The sequence below is a fragment of the Salvelinus namaycush genome, chromosome 4 (genome assembly GCF_016432855.1).
Source record: "Salvelinus namaycush isolate Seneca chromosome 4, SaNama_1.0, whole genome shotgun sequence".
Taxonomy (NCBI): domain Eukaryota; kingdom Metazoa; phylum Chordata; class Actinopteri; order Salmoniformes; family Salmonidae; genus Salvelinus; species Salvelinus namaycush.
In genome coordinates, this window is record NC_052310.1 from 15,019,357 (window position 1) to 15,042,095 (window position 22,739).

A 22,739-nucleotide genomic window follows, 5' to 3' on the forward strand; every position below is an offset into this window, starting at 1 on the left:
TTTGTTTCTTTTTGACCATTTTAATTGAAAATAATCACAGTAAGGTACTTAATTGTTACCCAGAAATGATTTGATATTGAGATAAAAACTGCTTTGGACCTTAAATATTCAAGAGTATTGCTGCATTCAAGTTCTAGTCAGAACTAGGAACCTCAGAGTTAAAATGAACTTAAGTTATTTTGCTTAGAGCTTCCTATTGGTTGATTCTGATATCTCCCAAGTAGTAAACTTGGGATCCGATTTAGGCATAACACATCAGCCCTTGATCACAGTAGGTTGGTGGCACCTTAATTGGGGAGAATGCGCTTGTGGTAATGACTGGAGGAGAGTCAGTGGAATGGTATCAAATACATCAAACACATGGTTTCCAGGTGTTTACCATTCCATTTGCTCCGTTCCGGCCATTATTATGAGCCGTTCTCCCCTCAGCAGCCTCCACTGCCCCAGATAGGCTAGATTTCTTTAAAATACAAGTACACATTTTTCGTTAAGCTTGCATTCAATTGCCCCTCCCTGTTGCACACAACACGTTTCCATCCCCCCTGTCACAAGAGAAGCTATGGCTAATATAGGACGATTTAGTAATTTTTCAGAATTTTACCTCTTGAGATGTGAAAACATGTTTGTTATGAAGTTGAACATGTTCTCTTTATGCCAGAATGTTAAAATTAGGTTAAATAAAGTACACTACCAGAAAGGCACTCTATTCGTGGAATGACCCATCAAATAACCTTGAACAATAATTGTTAGGTGTGTGTATATGGATCACACATAGTACACTGATTAATATCTGTAATTTCAAATTTCATGACGCAAAAAAGAAAGCTTCACAGCAGTTGATAATAACATTTTATTTGACATGGTACAATGCCACGGAGTGTTGTGTTATCAATTGTAATCTTATTTAATGGCATTGTATTTATTTACGTAAAGGTTTGTCAGCCGCTCAGTAGCCTACTGTATAGTGCTATCCATCAGCCACCCTGTCTGTACTGTCTGCATGGTCTGCATCCATGGTCCTTTCTCTCTCTTGGGCATGGAAATTGTCCCTCCAAGCTAAGCCCCTGGCAACTGACAACCCGCTGTTTTGAATATAAATGCCATTGTTGGGGGGTCCGTGCAATCCAAGATCCTTGGGATGTTCCTACCCCATTGAAGTTAATGTAAAATAGTGAAGGTTTGGGTTAGGTAAAGGTTATGGTTAGGGATGTCCCAAGGATCCCGTATAGCACTGGCCATTGTCAGGGGGGACATGCATTTTCACCATCAAATCCATCATTACATAAGCTATGCCAATAAGGTGCAAATTCATATGAAGTGCTTTCTCCCTTGATCAACTTTTAGATAACTTGGCTATTCAAAACAACTCTCCAAAGATTACACTGTGCTGTTGCTGTATGATTGAAAGATTGGAAAATAAACAAGCTGGAGTGTAATTCAATAACTATGAAAGGTGCAAGAGGTGCAATCATTTATTCCTGATTATTATTTGACCATGCTTGTCATTTATGAACATTTTGAACATCTTGGCTCTCTCTAATTCTCTCCTTCTCTCTTTCTTTCTCTCTCTCGGAGGACCTGAGCGCTAGGACCATACGCCAGGACTACCGGGCATGATGACTCCTTGCTGTCCCCAGTCCACCTGGCCTTGCTGCTGTTCCAGTTTCAACTGTTCTGCCTGCGGTTATGGAACCCCTACCTGTCCCAGACCTGCTGTTTTCAACTCTTAATGATCGGCTATGAAAAGCCAACTGACATTTATTCCTGATTATTATTTGACCATGCTTGTCATTTATGAACATTTTGAACATCTTGGCCATGTTCTGTTATAATCTCCACCCGGCACAGCCAGAAGAGGACTGGCCACCCCTCATAGCCTGGTTCCTCTCTAGGTTTCTTCCTAGGTTTTGGCCTTTCTTTGGAGTTTTTCCTAGCCACCGTGCTTCTACACCTGCATTGCTTGCTGTTTGGGGTTTTAGGCTGGGTTTCTGTACAGCACTTCGAAATATTAGCTGATGTACGAAGGGCTATATATAAAAATAAAAATAAACTTGATTGAAGAGAGTCATGCAGAATAAAGTCTTGTCTCATCAAATTATTCTGCTACACCTATGCCTATCTAACTATTCTGTATTAATTTTGGCAGCAGTTCGCTAACTAATGGTCGATGCCTTAATACAGCTCAATCTGACAGTATTAGTCACTTTGTTTTCAGGTGTCAATAATGTAGAAATACCATGTAAAGCACTTCTACTATGATTATACACCCCCATGTGGTGATTATAAGAACATCATTCAGCATTATTTTCTAATCTACAACCCTTGCTCTTATACCTGTGTGTAATTACTAGTACCTAACAACGAATCAATATATTCTTGGATAATAATTCACTAATTGCTTTGAATTTGCATATTAATGGGATTGAGTGAATGCCCTCCCCTAAAATCCAGATGTGTTGGTCAATACTGAGACGTGGTTAAGAAAGAATGTATTGAACACTGATGTTAACCTTTCTGGTTATAACCTTTTTCGGCAAGACAGATCTTCCAAAGGTGGTGGAGTGGCAATCTTTACCAACAAACACCTTCAGTGCTCAGTTGTCTCCACCAAGTCTGTACCCAAACAATTTGATTCACTGGTTTTAACTTAAGCACTCAACTTTCAAATAGCTCATTTGTTGACTGCTGCTGGATGTTATCGTCCACCATCAGCACCGGCTTGTACTCTACCTGCCCTAAGCTCTCCCCTGGCCCCTTATACTAAGTCTGAATCTGTCCTGCTAGGTGACCTAAACTGGGACATGCTTAAACAACCTGACCAAGTCCTAAAGCAATGGGACTCCCTAAATATTTATCAGATTATTACCAATCCCACAAGGTATGACTCCAAACACCCAGAAAAGGATACTCTCCTTGAAGTTATCCTCACAAATAATCCTGATAGGTATCAGGATTATGTGTTCGTAATGGCTGCTCAGTGAAATGACCTGTCCTGATTTGTCATACACGCTTGCTAAAAAAACTTTAATGAGCAAGCCTTCCTTCATGACCTGGCCTCTGTAAATTGGTATAGAACCAGTTTCATTCCCTCTGTTGAAGACGCTTGGACCTTCTTTTTTAATATTTTCAGTGGTATTGTTAACAAACATGCCTCCATAAATAAAATGAGAATTAAAAACAGGTTCAGCCCCAGGTTTGACCTTGATCTGGCAGAGTTACTCCACCTCAAGAATTCAATTTGGCGAAAGGCTTGGCACACGCATACTCAGGCTGACTGGCTCTCGTTCAGGCAAATTAGAAATAAGTGCACTCAGGCTATCCGGAAGGCCTTTCATCTTTAAGGTTTCATCGCCAAGCCTATCTCTGACCTTATTAACCTGTCTCTCCTCTCTGGGGAAGTTCCCATTGCTTGGAAAGCAGCCACAGTGTGTCCTTTATTTAAAGGGGGATATCAAGCTGATCCTAACTGTTATAGGCCAATTTCTATTTTGCTCTGTTTATCAGAAGTGTTGGAAAAACTTGTCAATAATCAACTGACTGGCTTTCTTGATGTCTATAGTATTCTCTCTGGTATGCAATCTGGTTTCCGCTCAGGTTATGGGTGTGTCACTGCAACCTTAAAGGTCCTCAATGATGTCACCATTGCCCTTGATTCTAAGCAATGTTGTGCTGCTATTTTTATTGACTTGGCCAAAGCTTTTGATAGGGTAGACCATTCCATTCTTGTGGGCCGGCTAAGGAGTATTGGTGTCTCTGAGGGGTCTTTGGCCTGGTTTGCTAACTACCTCTCTCAAAGAGCGCAGTGTATAAAGTCAGAGCATCTGCTGTCTCAGCCACTGCCTGTCACCAAGGGAGTATCCCAAGGTAGGCCCCACGCTCTTCTCAATTTACATCAACAACATAGCTCAGGCAGTAGGAAGCTCTCTCATCCATTTATATGCAGATGATACAGTCTTATACTCAGCTGGCCCCTCCCCGGATTTTGTGTTAAATGCTCAACAACAAAGCTTTCTTAGTGTCCAACAAGCTTTCTGTACCCTTAACCTTGTTCTGAACACCTCCAAAACAAAGGTAATGTGGTTTGGTAAGAAGAATGTGCCTCTCCCCACAGGTGTGATTACTAAATCTGAGGGTTTAGAGGTTGCGGTAGTCACCTCATACAAGTACTTGGGAGTTTGTCTAGACGGTACACTGTCCTTCTCTTAGCACATATCAAAGCTGCAGGCTAAAGTTAAATCTAGACTTGGTTTCCTCTATCGTAATCGCTCCTCTTTCACCCCAGCTGCCAAACTAACCCTGATTCAGATGACCATCCTACCCATGCTAGATTACGGAGACATAATTTATAGATCGGCAGGTAATGGTGCTCTCGAGCGGCTAGATGTTCTTTACCATTCGGCCATCAGATTTGCCACCAATGCTCCTTATAGGACACATCACTGCACTCTATACTCCTCTGTAAACTGGTCATCTCTGTATACCCGTCGCAAGACCCACTAGTTGATGCTTATTTATAAAACCCTCTTAGGCCTCACTCCCCCCTATCTGAGATATCTACTGCAGCCCTCATCCTTCACATACAACACCTGTTCTGCCAGTCACATTCTGTTAAAGGTTCCCAAAAGTACACACATCCCTTGGTTGCTCCTCTTTTCAGTTTGCTGCAGCTAGCGACTGGAATGAGCTGCAACAAACACTCAAACGGGACAGTTTTATCTCAATCTCTTCATTCAAAGACTCAATCATGGACAATCTTACTGACAGTTGTGGCTGCTTGTGGTGATGTATTGTTGTCTCTACCTTCTTGCCCTTTGTGTTGTTGTCTGTGCCCAATAATGTTTGTACCGTGTTTTGTGCTGTTACCATGTTGTGTTGCTGCCATGATGTATTGCTACCATGATGTCCAAAAAAGTATCCAACTCTACAGTATCTTACTCTCAGAGAGACTATTCTAACTGAACCCTCAGTGATTCACACTTACAGCCTCTCCCATCCACTGCTCAGCCCTGGGGGTCAAATAACTTAACCAGTGACTACTCTGGTCATTTTCCTCTCCCTTGCTATTCCTAGCTGCAGTCCAGGCTGCAGTCCCCCATTGTAAATAAACAGGCTGTTATGTCAACCCTGATTGCCGGAGCATTCTGTCTGTGCCTTAGTGATTGCCAGATAGGAGAGTGGATAACAGCCCCAGTGGAATTTTCCTCTGCGGCAGGGAGGGGAGCTGATGGCCTACTTAGCACAACCAAACCACCCCTACTCCAAATGGACCAATGCACCGCTTGGCCACTTAATGAGATCAATCAGCTCCCATCGCATTGTTGATGAGAACCACTCCAACATTCACCTTAGAGGGCATTTAATTGTGAATTGCTGAAATGCCAACATCATGTTGTGCTATGCCCTTAACAGAGTGCACAGTTGAAGTGCTACGTGTGAACAATTCAGAAGTGTAATTGGGGAGGTGAACAACAGTGCAGAATCTGCTGTCTGTCAGTGGTCATTGTCATCAGTCTTTTGCTTGTTGTGTTTTGGGGATGGGGGATGCAAAGAAAGAGGGTGATTCCTTTGAAATACAAGTGTTCTTGTAGGAGCATGGCCCATGTGAACAGAAGGTCCATGATTTGACAATACTTCCACCGTTTGAACTACGCAAAGAAAAGAAAAAGTACATGAGACAGACAGAAAGTGTGTGTGTGTGAGAGAGAGAGAGAAACTATGAGAGAGAGAAACTACTGTTTCTGTAGTTACTTTGAGCACACCTGAGACCTCAACCAAAACATCATACATTTGCAATAAGCCTGACTGGATAGTTTTCTTGTGCATCTGTTACTTTGCTCACTGCAATGTCTACTATTGCCCAGACAGCACTGGTCTCTTGTGACTCAGATGACTAATGGCTGTTGGTTTTCATGGTCAATTTATCCAAATAAACTTTTGCAGATGACAGCAGCAATGAGCTACCAGAGGAGAAATAAGATAATGGTCTTTTGAAATATGTGAATTGCAAGCTATTGGATTCTTGGAATAGACCAAAGTGGATAATACTGTACACAGCAAATTTGCAGGTGTTAAAATCTTGGTGTTCAGGTAAAAAGTGTTGTGTGTGTTATATCTGAGTGTTGATTCTAGTGAGGTTAACACTAGCAGGATTGAAAATGACACCACATGGTGTTGTTACTCGACTGTGTTGAGTTAATTTCTGCTAACTCTCTGAGTGAAAAAGATGTGGGAGGGGCCCCATTATCATATTTCCCAGCATGCTTTGTTGCATTTTTTTTAAATTTTATCGTTTGTTTTAATATCTATGTTTCTGCATGCACATTGATTGAATTGTTCTTGTACTATACAAATAATAATATAACTTTTTTTATCCCCTTTTTCTCCCTAATTTCGTGATATCCAATTGTTAGTAGTTACTGTCTGGTCTCATCGCTGCAACTCCAGTACGGCCTCGGGAGAGAGCCATGCGTCCTCCGAAACACAACCCAACCAAGCCGCACTGCTTCTTAACACAGCGTGCATCCAACCCGGAAGCCAGGCGCACCAATGTGTCAGAGGAAACACTGTACACCTAGCAACCTGGTCAGCGTGCACTGTGCCTGGCCCGCCACAGGAGTCACTAGTGCACGATGAGACAAGGATATCCCTGCCAGCCAAACCCTCCCTAACCCGGACGACGCTAGGCCAATTGTGCGCCGCCCCATGTGCCTCCCGGTCGCGACAGAGCCTGGGCTCGAACCCAGAGTTTTTGGTGGCACAGTGCCTTAGACCACTATGCCACCCGGGAGGTCATAATTTACATTTTTCAAAACTTATCCAATCTGTTGGACTTATTGCAGCCGTTACTGAGATGGTTGTTTATTTTTATATGGTTTACATTTAAGTCATTTAGCAGACACTCTTATCCAGAGCGACTTACAAGTACATACATTCATACTTTTTTGTACTGGCCCCCCGTGGGAAACGAACCCACAACCCTGGCGTTGCAAGCGCCATGCTCTACCAACTGAGCTACACGGGACTAGGTAGTCTTTTACTAGCAAGTCGTTTTCTATAGCATTAATTCTGAATGCAGGTTACAGGTGTTAAAATGTTCCAACTGTTGAATATTCTCCCTGTAGCTGGACTCCTATAGGAATTACAAATCCCTTCACAAGCCAGCATATTGTTTACCTGGCTACACAAACTCTTAGCTCTGGGCAAATGCTATGTCACGCCCACGGATGTTAGTTTGTTCTCTGCAATGAGTCTGGATCCGAGTAACTCCCCAACGATTTCTAGAACGCAAAAACATTCTAATTGTTCTGATTGGTCCCAAAAAACGATGTGTTGGGCCAGAGCCAGAACACAACTGGGTAAAGCACCGTTTGGAAAATGCGTCATTGGCTTTGATGGTTAGAAATGAACCAATCGCTGATGACTTTGTTTTGTACAACACCCCTCATTTTGACATCACCACGAACGACTTCAATGATGGCAGTCTCAGACTGAAGTATGTAGCGAACAAAGCGGAATAATTATTTTTGAGCCGTCAGGCATGCATATTGTTACTTTCAGATCTGATGTTGGCCATGAGACCACAATGTTGGGGGAAAACTAGGTCATAACTAAAGGCCTTATGAAATGTATAATACATGGTCATAAATGGTTTGCTTTTAATTCCAAAACATTCACTTAGTGAATGAAGGTTGGTGAAGGTTTCAGGACTGGAAATTATTGACTGCAAAAACCATGTCTCTGTCACTAACAAACACAGGGATACGTGGGTGTCTCTAACAGTCATTTGCAAGGCATGGTGGGAATTACTCTTAGGGTGTAAATTTGTCAACACTTTGAAAAGTGTTCATTTAACACTATTTTGGTGGGTCACATATACACACTAAGAAACTTAAATTTAACACTGTGGGTATTACAATTATTATCTAAAATTTGCTATGTAGAATGATTGATGTTATAAGAGTAGTCTACATTTAAATTCATTTTTGCATAATCTGAAACATACATTATTTTTGACAGATTAAGATTGTCTTTATAGTTCGTTTTCTTACAAACCGACAGACAAAAACGACTTATTAAAACGTTGAGACAGTGTGATGTGCTGTTGCTGCGTTTTTGAGCCGTATGACGTTCCTATTCCCGCGACAAGAATCCACACCAATCGAGCACAGAAGTGTGTGATCTCCAGTCATATCAGCGGTTACTGTGGAAGAAAGGAGAGGTGGAGAACGCTGGCCACTATCAACGGACATTGGGACTCGCCGTGAACAAGCGCTTTTTGAGGTGCACTGTAACCCTCTTGAGCAATGGCATCAATAGATCGATCAAAGGGAACGTGTGAGTATTGTCTCGCCTTTTTTATTACGATTTATCATCCGTAGATTATATATATCGTACGGTGATGGTGATAGTAGAGTTTCCCACACAGCCTCTTGATGTGTGTGCAAGGAGACAGATGCAGACAAGGTTGAGAATGTAAAAGAAGCAACGCGCTCCATGTATACAGCCATGTTGTACAGATTGCACAACAAATGACCACGGAAAAGAACGGCACAATAAGTCTTGATTCATTGTCAGCTGCAAGTGAACATACAATAAATTAGCAGTATCTTAAAGGAGACGCGCGCGTGTTTTGACAACATCAGCACCACCTCGAATGGATGGAGTTGTCATCTCATCCTGGCGACAGAAATCGCCCAACTTCAAGCGCCACGTAGGTGAGGGATGCATGCTCATATGATATTTTCAATAGACGATCAAACAATTTTCTCAAGGTAAAATTGTGCACGTTTATTTAATTAGACCACTGAGTTAGTAACCTAGACGAATTACAATTATATACCAATACATCAATTAAGATAGTGTTTTGTTATTATTGAAAAGCAAGGAATATTTGCACTATGTGGGAAGGATTTATGCATGGGACGCCTGCCTGTTGACTTTTGGTGTAGATCGACTTTTGCTCTCCAGTTATGTCAGAAATGTTTGGTTGGCTATAGGACAACCATAGCATGATGACGTGCAACTAATAGACCGTGTGATCTTGGGATGGAATCAGTCTAATGGAAAACCACAGTAGCAACATCTGGACTGAAACCTAAAGGGGAATGTGACATGACACAAGGTTTCATTGGATAGACAATGACGTTTATTCTGAGGTGAGTGAAAGGCAATGCATTTTTTATTTATCTTGGATAGGCCTAAACTCACAACTGTGCATGTAATACCGGCATATACTGTACCATTTACCTAAAGAGGAAGTATCATTTGTCTACTTGTGGGATATTATGTTTGAGTCTTTCTGGTGTCGAGGGAAGCAGGTAGCGTATCGGTTAAGAGTGTTTGGCCAGTAACCGAAAGGGCACTTGTTCGAATCCCTGAGCCGACTAGGTGGAAAAATCTGCCGATGCGCCCTTGAGCAATGCACTTAACCCTAATTGCTCTGGATAAGAGCGTCTGCTAAATGACTGCAATGTAAATGTAGTCATTGAGGAAGCCTGTATAAAATGGCTAGCATGATGACAAATTCAATCACAGTACTGAGGCGCTTTAGGGGGATACGAGGTTGCCTTGAGAGGATAAGTTATTATTGTCCAGCGGAGTGGACTGGACAGTCGGCTGCAGTGGCTCTACTGTGGCAATGAAGAGTGAACAGCACCATGGTGCTGAAATTCATCCGCATCGCTTTGCGGAAATGTAAGGGTTTAAATAGGACTTTTCAGAAGAGCGAGAAGGAGGGATTGTTGAGTTCATCTCGACTGTAGGTCGTGCTTATATTGGGGTTTGGGTTCTCTGACAACCCAGGTCCTTGTGTATTGGTCGTCATGTATACAACCACCACCACTCTAACCTGTTCCCCCTGCAGACCCTTGTGTTGTCGCTTGTGCTCTGTTCAGTGTTCACGCCAGGGCCTAAGCCTGACTTGATTACTTTGTTTTTCCATTTGCAGTACTGCTGTACTGCTGGGCCCGCTGGGGCCTGTCCATCTGTGTGCAGTTGCTTATTTAAGGGCCTGAATCACTTTGTGTGTTAGCCTACCTGCTAATCACCAGCCACGTAACTACTGTAGCCTCTAACGGGGCTGTTGCTGTGTCTCTCAGCTAACCATGTTGTTTTTCTTTTCTCACCCCTAAATTGGATTGTGGGAGCAGCTCAGCTTGTTTCTGACGTCTTATGTTAAGTGTTGTGTTTGCGCTGTAATTAGCGCAGAACTGTGGAGCTGAGGTACTTGTTAGTAGGTTGTTTGTATGTCTATTTTGAGGCTTTACTGCTTCCTTTAAGGAAAACAAAGCACAGACGTGCTGCACAACAGAAGACCAACAAGGAGTACATAGGGAACCAATGGGAGAAGGATGTACAGTATCTCCAAACCACTGACAACCGTGGGGACATGTATTTACCAGTTACATCATCATGTGTGAAAGGGATAAGGCCATTTGCTGGTCCAGACCAATGTTGCCCTATCCGAGGTCCCATAGGACACAAATCTCTCCAGTTTCTGTCTTGTCTGGCGTTTTATGGGTCACCCATAATCAGAGGCCCGACCTATCAAGCAGCCGATTTGCTTCAGTCGATTAATTAAGACTGTTGGCGCTGAATTGTGCTGTCCGACCTTCACTAAGTGGGTTTAGCCTAGGGAACTCACCATCTCCTTACTCTCCACTGGTGACAAATGGGGATTGAGCAGTTTGGCACCATACTGTTGGAATGCTGAATAGAAGAGTGTTTCTCTCTGAAAGGTATCCCGCCGAGGGGTAGTAATGCGTGGAATCGAATTGGTCTGGAAATTGCAGTTTCTCTTCCCTATCATCGGAGTCAACTCTTTCCTTTAGAATTCAAACGTTTTGGGCAATCTGTGAGGGCCGGTGTGGGTGCAGGTTTTTGTTCCAGTCAGGCAGTATCACACCTCATTCTACAAATCTAACAACTAGTTTTCAATCAAGACTTCTTTAGAATTGGAACATCCAATAGCAGGAGTGGGCAGTCTTACCCACATAGGCTTGGTGTAGATGCCGGCTCTTTTGTTCCAGCTTTTCAATCAAAACTTTGATTAGTTGAATCAGAGGCGTCACCTCTTGCCCTTCTTGCCCCTCTCACCTAAACCCATACTGCAGTGAGATCTACCTCTGCAAAGCCTACCACCAGAGAGTATACCTGAGTGATGTGTCTTTAATACAGCCAGTACCTGCAAGACTGCCTAGCCTAGCACACTGGCTTATTGAGGTCATCCATCTCCGTCCATGGTCTCAACACCTGAGACCTGCATTCGTTCCACCTCTGGGCTCTCTGCTTAGCTATGCATGTGTAGTAACTTCATAAGCATGACTGAAGTACCCCTCACTACCAACCAAGAAACAGCCCTAATGTGACTCACGGCATAGCCTGCCCATGTATATAAAACAAATTCCATGTCTCACCCAGTGTCTTTCCAACGATGTGTCACTCATTTCTGCCTAGCCCATTCGACATTGATGCTGCTGGACATTTATGTAAGCCACTCACACTCTGACACATTTAGCTGATGATGAGGGAGGAGAGAGAGCAGGAACCCTGCTACATGATGGAATATTCATGGCCTGCTTTTAAGGGTTGCGAGGGGTGATTGAAGGAGAGACGGAGAGAGGGAGAGAGACGGAGAGAGGGAGAGAGACGGAGAGAGGGAGAGAGACGAAGAGAGACGGAGAGAGACAGAGAGACAGAGAGACAGACAGAGAGACAGAGAGACAGAGAGACAGAGAGAGAGACAGAGAGACAGAGAGAGAGACAGAGACAGAGAGAGAGAGACAGAGAGAGAGACAGAGAGAGAGACAGAGAGAGAGACAGAGAGAGAGACGGAGAGAGACGGAGAGAGACAGAGACAGAGAGACAGACGGAGAGAGACGGAGAGAGACGGAGAGAGACGGAGAGAGAGACAGAGAGACAGAGAGAGAGAGACAGAGAGACAGACAGAGAGAGAGAGACAGAGAGACAGAGAGAGAGACAGAGAGAGAGACAGAGAGAGAGACAGAGAGAGAGACGGAGAGAGACGGAGAGAGACGGAGAGAGACAGAGACAGAGAGACAGACGGAGAGAGACGGAGAGAGACGGAGAGAGAGACAGAGAGAGAGAGAGACAGAGAGACAGAGAGAACCTGAAGTTGTGCACTGATCTCTTCTCCTTCCTTCAAAAGTAGCCTACTGTATAACAACACACCTGGTAAAATCTATTAAGTAGCTTGGATACTTTGTACGGCCCATTTCTTCTCTCTCCCTTTGTGATTCTGACTTGAACCCGAGGTGACCCAGCATAAACGTCTCTCCCTTTGTGATTCTGACTTGAACCCGAGGTGACCCAGCATAAACGTCTCTTCCTTTGATCTAATCCAGGTCGGGGGAGTTTTCCGGCTATTGTCTAAGTCAGAAAAGTGCAGCGTTAATTTGTAGGATGCAAACAGGTTTCGACCATCAAATGGCACATCACTTCGGTTGAGTTGTGAGGGAAGGAGGGGCATTCTCTCTCATGTTCAGTCTGATGAATATTGGGGAAACAATCACCATGTTAGCCCAGGGTCGTTGCTAGTGTCATTGCTAGCTCCTCCCCAGAGCTTTATCAACTACCAGAGACAGTGGAAGCTCTGCTTCTCTTACTGACTGTCAATCATTAATTCCAAACATCAAAATCATCCATTCAAACAGACAAGCAGCAGAATCCAATTAACCATAATAGATCCTTAGGCGTGGCTACTGAGGGGAAATTGAAATGCATGGTGCTTTTTGAAGTATGACGGATAATACTGTTTGTTTGATGACTAGCCCACACAAGTGTTGCCGGGTGCTTGACTTAATATGAGCACAATAGCAGCCACCGTAGAGCCGACTGTTGTTTGCCAAAAGCACAATAATGTGCAACCAGCTAGCACATACAGTTTGCGCTACTGTGCTTTTCACTGCAACACATACACCGAGTGGACAAAACATTAGGAACACCTGCACTTCACATGACACGGACTGACTAGGTGAATCCAGGTGAAAGCTATGATCCCTTATTGAGGTCGCTTGTTAAATCCACTTCAATCACTGTCGATGGAGGGGAGGAGACAGTTTAACGAAGGATTTTTAAGCCTTGAGACAATTGAGACGTGGATTGTGTATGTGTGCCATTCAGAGGGTGAATGGGCAAGACAAAACATGTAAGTGTCTTTTGAACGGGATATGGTAGTAGGTTCCAGGGACACCAGTTTGTTCCAAGAAGTGCAACGCTGCTGGGTTTTTCACGCTCAACAGTTTCCCGTGTGTATCAATAATGGTCCACCACCCAAAGGACATCCAGCCAACTTGACACAACCGTGGGAAGCATTGGAGTCAACATGGGCCAGCATCCCTGTGGAACACTTTCGACACCTTATAGAGTCCATGTCCTAACAAATTGAGGCTTTTCTGAGGGCAAAAGGGGGGTGCAACACAATATTGGGAAGGAGTTCCTAATGTTTGGTATAGTCAGTGTAGACGTTAGCCAGAGATCTCCCGTATCTAATGCAAAGCTTTCCCAATTCTTCGCTTGATATGAGCACAACAAATATCTGTCATGTCCAGCCAATTTGCTTCCCCAAGAGCATTCTGTCCATTTAGGGTCATCATCATTATGTCCTTCTATGCCTCGAGACTTGGTGCTACAATGTTTCCAAATGAGCGGTCAAACTTAAAGCAGTGACCAGATTAAGGAAGTTTAAGTACAGTTTTGTTCTCTGACCTCTGGCAGGTTACAAGAGCCATAAACTGTATATTGCAACACATACCTGCCTCTCTAATGTTCCTCCATTCTCTCTTTCTTTCTCTCTCTCTCTCTCCCTCTTCTATGTCCATTCCCCTTCTCTCTTTTTTTTCTGTCTGGCCCTCTCTCTCTATGCCCCGTTCCCTCTCCCCCTTTTATTCCTCCCCCTCTCTCTATATCCCGGCTTCTGTTTTTCGCCTCTCTTTTCTCTCCCTCCCTCCTTCCCTCTCTCTTTCGTCTTGTCTCAGTTACATAACATATCATAGTCTGTGCGGAGACAGAGGCGGTGACCCCGCTTGACAATATTTTGACAGCCAGACAAAAGGTAGGGCTTGGCACTGGCAGCTGCCCTGTGTCCGAGATCCTCCATCAGAGCGTTTGCTTCAGATGAGTCTGCTATGACTTATTCATTCTGGAAGGAAGGGGCCTCACCTTTCCATCCCTATTTGTTTGCTCCTCTCAATAAGAAGCAACTCTACTGCTTGTCCAAGCTGTTTCGATAACTCTGCACACAGACTACTTCCCTATCGGCTCCACTCTATTTGGTGCTTACTAGTCAGACAGTGTTAGTGTGGGTTTGTCTCAATGTGACATATCGTTGCCTTGACGTTGCTGAGGCGTTGTGTGAGCGTTGGGAAGGTACATGGTCTCTGTTCTGTTCTTTCAGTGTAGAGAACACCTGGTTCAATTGGTGACTGACTGGGAGAGAGTGATGCAACTGAATTGAAATGGGACCTCTCTCTCTCTCGCTCTCTCTCTCTCGCTCTCTCTCTCTCTCTCTGAGCCCACTCAAGGCACTAAGCCCGACCATGGAGGCGTAATGTAATATAATCTGTAAAAAGAGAGCAAGGGGGAGAGAGAGAGAGCAGAGGAGTGTGTGTAATAGAGGTAGGGGGGATTTGATAGAGAGCAGGCTGTGTGTGTGTGTGTATGTGCTGTATGAGAGCGAGAGAGAGCAAGAGAGAGAAGGAAAGAGTGTGTGGGAGAGAAAAAGAGACAGAGTGAGAGAGAGTGTGTGTTGTGTGAGAGAGTTTGCTTTAGGCCCTTATTCACCCTGGGGATTTACAGGGTTCTTTTTGTATCTCGGAAAACCAGGTTACCCACTTGCCTGTCACTTGGTGCTGCGCTGGACTGCCTTAATTCCCCCAGGTGGCACTAAAAATAATCACTAATGCGCTGAGAATGCCCCGACTGCTTCGTTTGGCTGGAAAACCCTCTTTCCTTCTACTGACGTCTTCAATGTTAGCACCGCCATGACAGCTATTGTTAACAGTCCTAATACTGCTGCAACCGAAGCATCACAGCCCTGCACATGAAATAAACCACGAGAAAGTAAATTGACTCAGAGGCACCGAAAAGTATTTCATCTGTGAGAAAATCGTTTGTGGCCGTAACAGAGCTCACGCGGCCAATAGATTTCCTATAAATATCTTCCAAAAAAGGCCAGCTGAGGAAACAGTGATGTGCTAGCTGCTAAGATGCATTGTTGGTATCTGGAGAGAACAGAGATTGAGAGGAAGCTGAGACTTGTCTTTGAACTCCATTTGTTGCAGTCTTTTGTCGAGCGGAGGGTAGTCTAAACTGGGCCTCTCTCTCTTTGTGCCTCCTAGCTGAGTCAGTGTTTGATGCTCCTAACAACTGACACGGACAGTTTTGTTGTTTTGCTGACATTGGTTGAGAGTAAGTGAAAAAAATATATATCTGGATCGGTTTGGAAGGGTTCTTTCCTGCAGTGCAGTATGGTCACTGCCCATGGTCTTGAATCTATGTGACTGTGTTCACATGTGATTATTAGGTTTCAGTTACCCCTAAATTACTTGTTCAGGACCTACTTTATACTTTCACTATTAAAGGGACAATCTGCGATTGTTACTTACATTTTTGGACTTTTAAGTTAATGATATAGCTATGGTTCTTGAAGAATATAACTTACACTATAAATTAGAGGTCGACCGATTAATCGGAATGGCCGATTAATTAGAGCCGATTTCAAGTTTTCATAACAATCGGAAATCGGTGTCCAATTTATTTATTTTTTACACCTTTATTTAACTAGGCAAGTCAGTTAAGAACACATTCTTATTTTCAATGACGGCCTAGGAACGGTGGGTTAACTGCCTTGTTCAGGGGCAGAACGACAGATTTTTACCTTGTCAGCTCGGGGATTCGTTTTTGCAACCTTCCGGTTACTAGTCCAACGCTCTAACCACCTGCCTTACTGTCACGATCGTGTGGAGGAGAGACGGACCAAAACGCAGCATGTGGAAAATAAGCCATCTTCTTTTATTATTGAAGAAGGCAAAACGAAACAAAACACTTACAACCTAACAAAACAACAAACGACCGTGAAGCTATAAACGTAGTGCACACATACAGGCTACAAACGTTCACCATAGACAATTCCCCACAACAAACTAAAGCCTATGGCTACCTTAAATATGGCTCCCAATCAGAGACAACAGAAACCAGCTGTCTCTAATTGGGAACCCATTCAGGCAACCATAGACTTTCCTAGACAACTACACACAACATAGACACAGCTAGACAACTATACTAAACATAAACCCAACTACTCTAAATAAACCCCCTAAACCTTACAATCACCCTGGACACTACAAAACCCACATAAATACCCATGTCACACCCTGACCTAACTAAAATAATAAAGAAAACAAAGAATACTAAGGCCAGGGCGTGACACTTACATTGCACGAGGAGCCTGCATGGCAGGCTGACTACCTGTTACGCGAGGGCAGCAAGAAGCCAAGGTAAGTTGCTAGCTAGCATTAAACTTATCTTATAAAAAACAATCAATCTTAACATAATGTCACGCCCTGGCCTTAGTTATCTTTGTTTTCTTTATTATTTTAGTTAGGTCAGGGTGTGACATGGGGGATGTTTGTGTGTTTTTGTCTCGTCTAGGGTGTTTGTATTGTCTAGGGGGTGTTTGTAGAGTTCATGGGGTTGTGTTCATTGTAGGTGTTTATGTAAGTCTATGGTTGCCTAGATTGGTTCTCAATTAGAGACAGCTGTCTATCGTTGTCTCTGATTGGGAGCCATATTTAGGCAGCCATAGTCATTAGGTAGGTTGTGGGTGATTGTCTATGTGTAAGTTGCCAGTGTCTGCACTTATTTGTTTTGTATAGCTTCACGGTCGTCGGTTTGTTGTTTTGTTTAGTTTGTTTTAGTGTTCTTCGTCTTTCTTAAATAAATACATAATGTATTTATATCACGCTGCGCCTTGGTCCTCTCTTTCACCCGAAGACGATCGTGACACATAATCACTAGTTAACTACACATGGTTGATGATAATACTAGTTTATCTAGCGTGTCCTGCGTTGCATATAATCGATGCGGTGCCTATTAATTTCTTATCGAATCACAGCCTACTTCGCCAAACGGGTGATGATTTAGCACTGTCGTTGCACCAAACCTAACCATCAACATCAATGCCTTTCTTTAAAATCAATACACAAGTATATATTTTTAAACCTGCATATTTAGTTCATATTGCCTGCTAACATGAATTTCTTATAATTAGGGAAATTGTGTCACTTCTCTTGCGTTCCGTGCAAGCAGTCAGGGTATATGCAGCAGTTTGAGCCGCCTGGCTCGTTGCGAACTGTGTGAAGTCCATTTATTCCTAACAAAGACCGTAATTAATTTGCCAGAATTGTACATAATTATGACATAACATTGAAGGTTGTACAATGTAACAGCAATATTTAGACTTAGGGATGCCACCAGTTAGATAAAATACGTAACGGTTCCGTATTTCACGGAAAGAATAAACGTTTTGTTTTTCGAAATGATAGTTTCCGGATTCGACCATATCAATGACCAAAGGCTCATATTTCTGTGTGTTATTATGTTAGAATTAAGTCTACGATTTGATATTTGATAGAGCAGTCTGACTGAGCGATGGTAGGTAGCAGCAGGCTCGTAAGCATTCATTCAAACAGCACTTTCGTGCGTTTGCCAGCAGCTCTTCGCAATGCTTCAAGCATTGAGCTGTTTATGACTTCAAGCCTATCAACTCCCGAGATTAGGCTGGTGTAACCGATGTGAAATGGCTAGCTAGTTAGCGGGGTGCGTGCTAATAGCGTTTCAATCGGTGACGTCCTGGTTCGAGCCCAGGTAGGGGCGAGGAGAGGGACGAAAGCTATACTGTTACACTGGCAATACTAAAGTGCCTATAAGAACATCCAATAGTCAAAGGTATATGAAATACAAATGGTATAATAGTGTCACGATCGCTGATTTCGTGGAAATGACCGGACCAAGGTGCAGCGTGGTCAGCGTACATTTTGCTTTATTTTAAATGTCGCCAACAAAACAAGAAACAACAAAAACGAACGTGAAGCTTACTAGGGCTATACAGGACACTAACAAAGGTGGAAAAACAGGCTGCCTAAGTATGATTCCCAATCAGAGACAACGATAGACAGCTGTCCCTGATTGAGAACCATACCCGGCCAAAACATAGAAACAGAAAACATAGAAATAAAGAAACTAGAATGCCCACCCTAGTCACACCCTGGCCTAACCAAAATAGAGAATAAAAGCCTCTCTATGGCCAGGGCGTGACAAATAGAGAGAAATAGTCCTATAATTCCTATAATAACTACAACCTAAAACTTCTTACCTGGGAATATTGAAGACTCATGTAAAAAGGAACCACCAGCTGTCATATGTTCTCATGTTCTGAGCAAGGAACTTAAACGTTAGCTTTTTTACATGGCACATATTGCACTTTTACTTTCTTCTCCAACACTTTGTTTTTGCATTATTTAAACCAAATTGAACATGTTTCATTATTTATTTGAGGCTAAATTGATTTTATTGATGTATTATATTAAGGTAAAAGAAAAGTGTTAATTCAGTATTGTTGTAATTGTCATTATTACAAATAAAAAATAAAAATTGACCGATTAATTGGTATCGGCTTTTTTTTGGTCCCCCAATAATCGGTATCGGCGTTGGAAAATCATAATCGGTCGACCTCTACTATAAATACAAAAGTATGTGGACACCCCTTCAAATTTGTGGATTTGGCTATTTCAGCCACACCCGTTGCTGACAGGTGTATAAAATTGAGCACACAGCCGTGCGATCTCCATAGACAAACAGTGGCAGTAGAATGGCCTTACTGGATACTGACCAAGACTCCCTGTGAGTTTTAGAATTTATTTGAAGATTCTTCTATTGATTTTCAAATCAATCCACGATTATGCACCCCAACACATATCAGACATGCTTTTAAGTTATGTATCCAGTACGTCCTCTGGAACTGGCCTTTTAACTATCCCAAAGCCTAGGACTAAGTGGCATGGAGAGGCTTTCCCTTAGGGTGCTTTTTACTTTGAATTGTTATTATTTAAAACATTTTTATCCTCTTATGTTTGTTGTGTAGTAAGTCTTTTAGTTATTTGACTTTGTTAGTTTTTTACTGTGAAGTGCTTTGTTGCATTCATGTCTGAAATGTGCTGTATATACTGAACAAAAATATAAACGCAACATGTAAAGTGTTGGTCCCATGTTTCATGAGCTGAAATAAAAGATCCCAGAAATGTTCCATTTGCACAAAAAGCGAGACCCAGATGCAGACACAAGAGGCAGATGGTTGGAGTCTTACAATGTTTATTAATCCAAAGGGGTAGGCAAGAGAATGGTCGTGTACAGGCAAAAAGGTCAAAACCAGATCAGAGTCCAATAGGGACTGAAGGGTAGGCAGAATCAAGGTCAGGGCAGGCAGGATGATCAGGCGGGCGGGAAAGTAGTCCAGAGTCAGGCAGGGGTCAGAACCGGGAGGACTATAAAAAGAGAATAGAAAAGGAGTACGGGGAAAACCAAGCTGGTTGACTTGACTAAACATACATGACGAACTGGCACAGAGAGACAGGAAACACAGGGATAAATACACTGGGGAAAATAAGCGACACCTGGAGGGGGTAGAGACAATCACAGGAACAGGTGAAACAGATCAGAGCGTGACAATTTCTCTCAAATTTTGTGCACAAATTAGTTTACATCTTTGTTAGTGAGCATTTTAACCTTTGTCAAGATAATCCATCCTCCTGACAGGTGTGGCATATCAATAAGCTAATTTAACAGGATGATCATCACACAGGTGCACCTTGTGCTGGGGACAATAAAAGGCCACTCTAAAATGTGCAGTTTTGTCACACAACATAATGCCACAGATGTTTCAAGTTTTGAGGGAGTATGCAATTGACATGCTGACTGCAGGAATGTCCACCAGAGCTGTTGCCAGAGAATTGAATGTGCATTTATCCACCATAAGCCGCCTCCAAGGTCATTTTAGAGAATTTGGCAGTACGTCCAACCGACCAAACACCTGCAGGCCACATGTAACCACACCAGCCCAGGACCTCCACATCCGGCTTCTTCACCTGCAGGGTTGTGGAGTAGTATTTCTGTCTGTAATAAAGCTCTTTTGTGGGGAAAAACTCATTCTGATTGGGGGTGCCTGGCTCCCAAGTGGGTGGGCCTATGCCCTCCCAGGCCCACCCATGGCCGCGCCCCTGCCCAGTCATGTGAAATCCATAGATTAGGGCCTAATGAATTCATTTCAATTGACTGATTTCCTTATGTGAACTGTAACTCACAAAATCTTTGAAAAGTGCTGCATGTTGCTTTTAGTTCAGTATAAATAAAGCTTGATTTGATTTGGTGAGTAATGAACTTCAATTAACAACAAGTGTGCTATTTGGAGCGAGGGGTATATAGGCCTGTACAAAGTGTGTGGAGAGTGCTGAACTGGAACATGTGCAATCATTGCTCCTTAACAAGCCTGTGTTTGTTTCCGAGTCTGTGGGTAATAATTGTCTGTCATGCACAGCTCACCGTTCTGTCACTCTAAATAGAAGGTGCTATTTGTTTAGCCTGCATCCATTCATCTCCCCTGCTATCTCTCTCATTCCTTTCTCTATCGCTCTTCATATTTCGCCCTCTCTCTCTCTCTCTCTCTCTCTCTCTCTCTCTCTCTCCCTTTTCTGTGTGTCTCTCTCTGTGTGTGTCTGTCTCTCTATCTTTCGACCTCTTTCTTACCTCTGACCTTTTCTGTTATGTGTTTTTCTGTCTCTCCAGTTCTTCAGTTTCTTTTCCCTCTCTGAGTGTTGTGTGTTCTGTGCTCCGTTAGGTCCTTCCATCCCAGTCTCTCTCTCTCAGGTGGCAGCTGCACATCTCTGTCGTTAGCAGAGACAAGTGACGTCTGTTAGTACGTGCCTTCCACTCACTGTCTGCTGAGGACTTCTGTGTGTGTGTGTGTGTGTGTGACTGTGTGTTAGTGATGGGCGGGTTGACTCATAACCCGCAGTGCCCGCGGTTATATCCGTGGGGTGGGCGGGTTTAGGTTCATAAAATATTGTTTGGATGAAGGGCGGGTGGATGCGTGGCAGATTGAACAAAGAGAAAATAATGCATGTATACATCTTGTGTTATTTAGATCTATAGGAAACATTGAGATTTTTCTTTCATATTTTTTTATCTGACGTTAGTGCGTAAACCTAAGCTTTAGGGCTTAACTGTACGCAGGCCAAATACACTCCAATTGCCGAATGCATTTAGGATCTTGGGAAGAAAAAGTTCACGTTGATCCACTGAGGTTAAATCAATAAGAGAAAAGCTGCAAAATGGAGAGTTGAAAATAAAAAGGGAGGGCTTCAGAACAGTAGCCTCATGTTTGGAAATATGTTTTTGATGATTGTGAGGTACTATACAAATTCAACAAACTTCAAATATGGCAGGTAAAGGGAACTGTACTGGTCAAATGGGTAAAATGGAATAGTAACTGAAATCTGGGCACTGACTGTTGGTCTAACCTCTCACATACCCTTATATAATATTAACTCATGCAGAATTAAGCAGTTTGTGAAGTAAAATGATACACTAAATGTACATTTTGACTCTAGAACAGGAGTGGAGATATATGATTTATTTATTTCAGCAACTTGAGAGAATGAATGCATGGGTAGGGACCGTCTGCAAAGGTGCTATCTTTATCAGCGCCATTAAAGCTAATAGTATTTCAACCACATAAAACATGCATCCAAGCCAAACTGAAATCTTATCTGAAACATATTGGGTCATTTTCATAGCTTTCAATTCCCTTAAAACGGGACAAACTGATGTAATTTGGAAATTTTGCACTGAAAATATTTCCTGTTTTTGATTAATTATTGCATTTTCTCCCCGGTCCCTTAACATCTTTGCCGCGCGAGAGAAGCAGAGATGAAAGCAAGAACTTTACCAATGTCAACTAGATTAAAGCATTCATAATGATGAATGACATATTTTCTGGTAAGCAAGGGTTTATTTAGTATTCTAGGGCAACAAGTAATGACAGAAGGTAAGCTGCATGTATCTAATTATAGGCAAGTTGACTAACAAATAGCCTACAGCGCATTTGTGGGTTAGGGTCAGGTACAGGCCTCAGATTTTCACTTCATCACATATACTCAGGCGGTTGCGGATGAACAAACAGCTGACCCGCGCATCACCACTGTGTGCGTCTCTGTGCTCGTGTGTGTGCGCGCGCGTGCAGGTCTTTATAGCATCAACACTCCGCTGTGTACAAGTGACATTCAGCTTAACTCTCTCCCTGAGCTCCATTCTTTTTACTCAAACTAGAATGGAGAGACAGTACTCCTCTTTTCCCAGTCACCTTCTTACAGCCCTTTCTCTAGTTTTGCTGTGTTTCCATCATCTCTTCACCCACTCTCCTCCCCCTTCCCCCAGTCTGTGAGGAGATGAGCAGAGCGTCACAGGGATGGTGGTGGGGTGAGAAGAGGGGGGGCCTCTGTCCTCTGCCAAGGACACCCCAGGCTTTTCATTAGAGTAATGGACTAATGCCTTGAGAGAGAGGAACACGTGTGCACACACTCTGAGACACACACAACTTGGCTGTGTTTACATAGGCAGCCCAATTCTGATCTTTTGCCCAATTTATTGGCAAAAGATCAGACCTAATT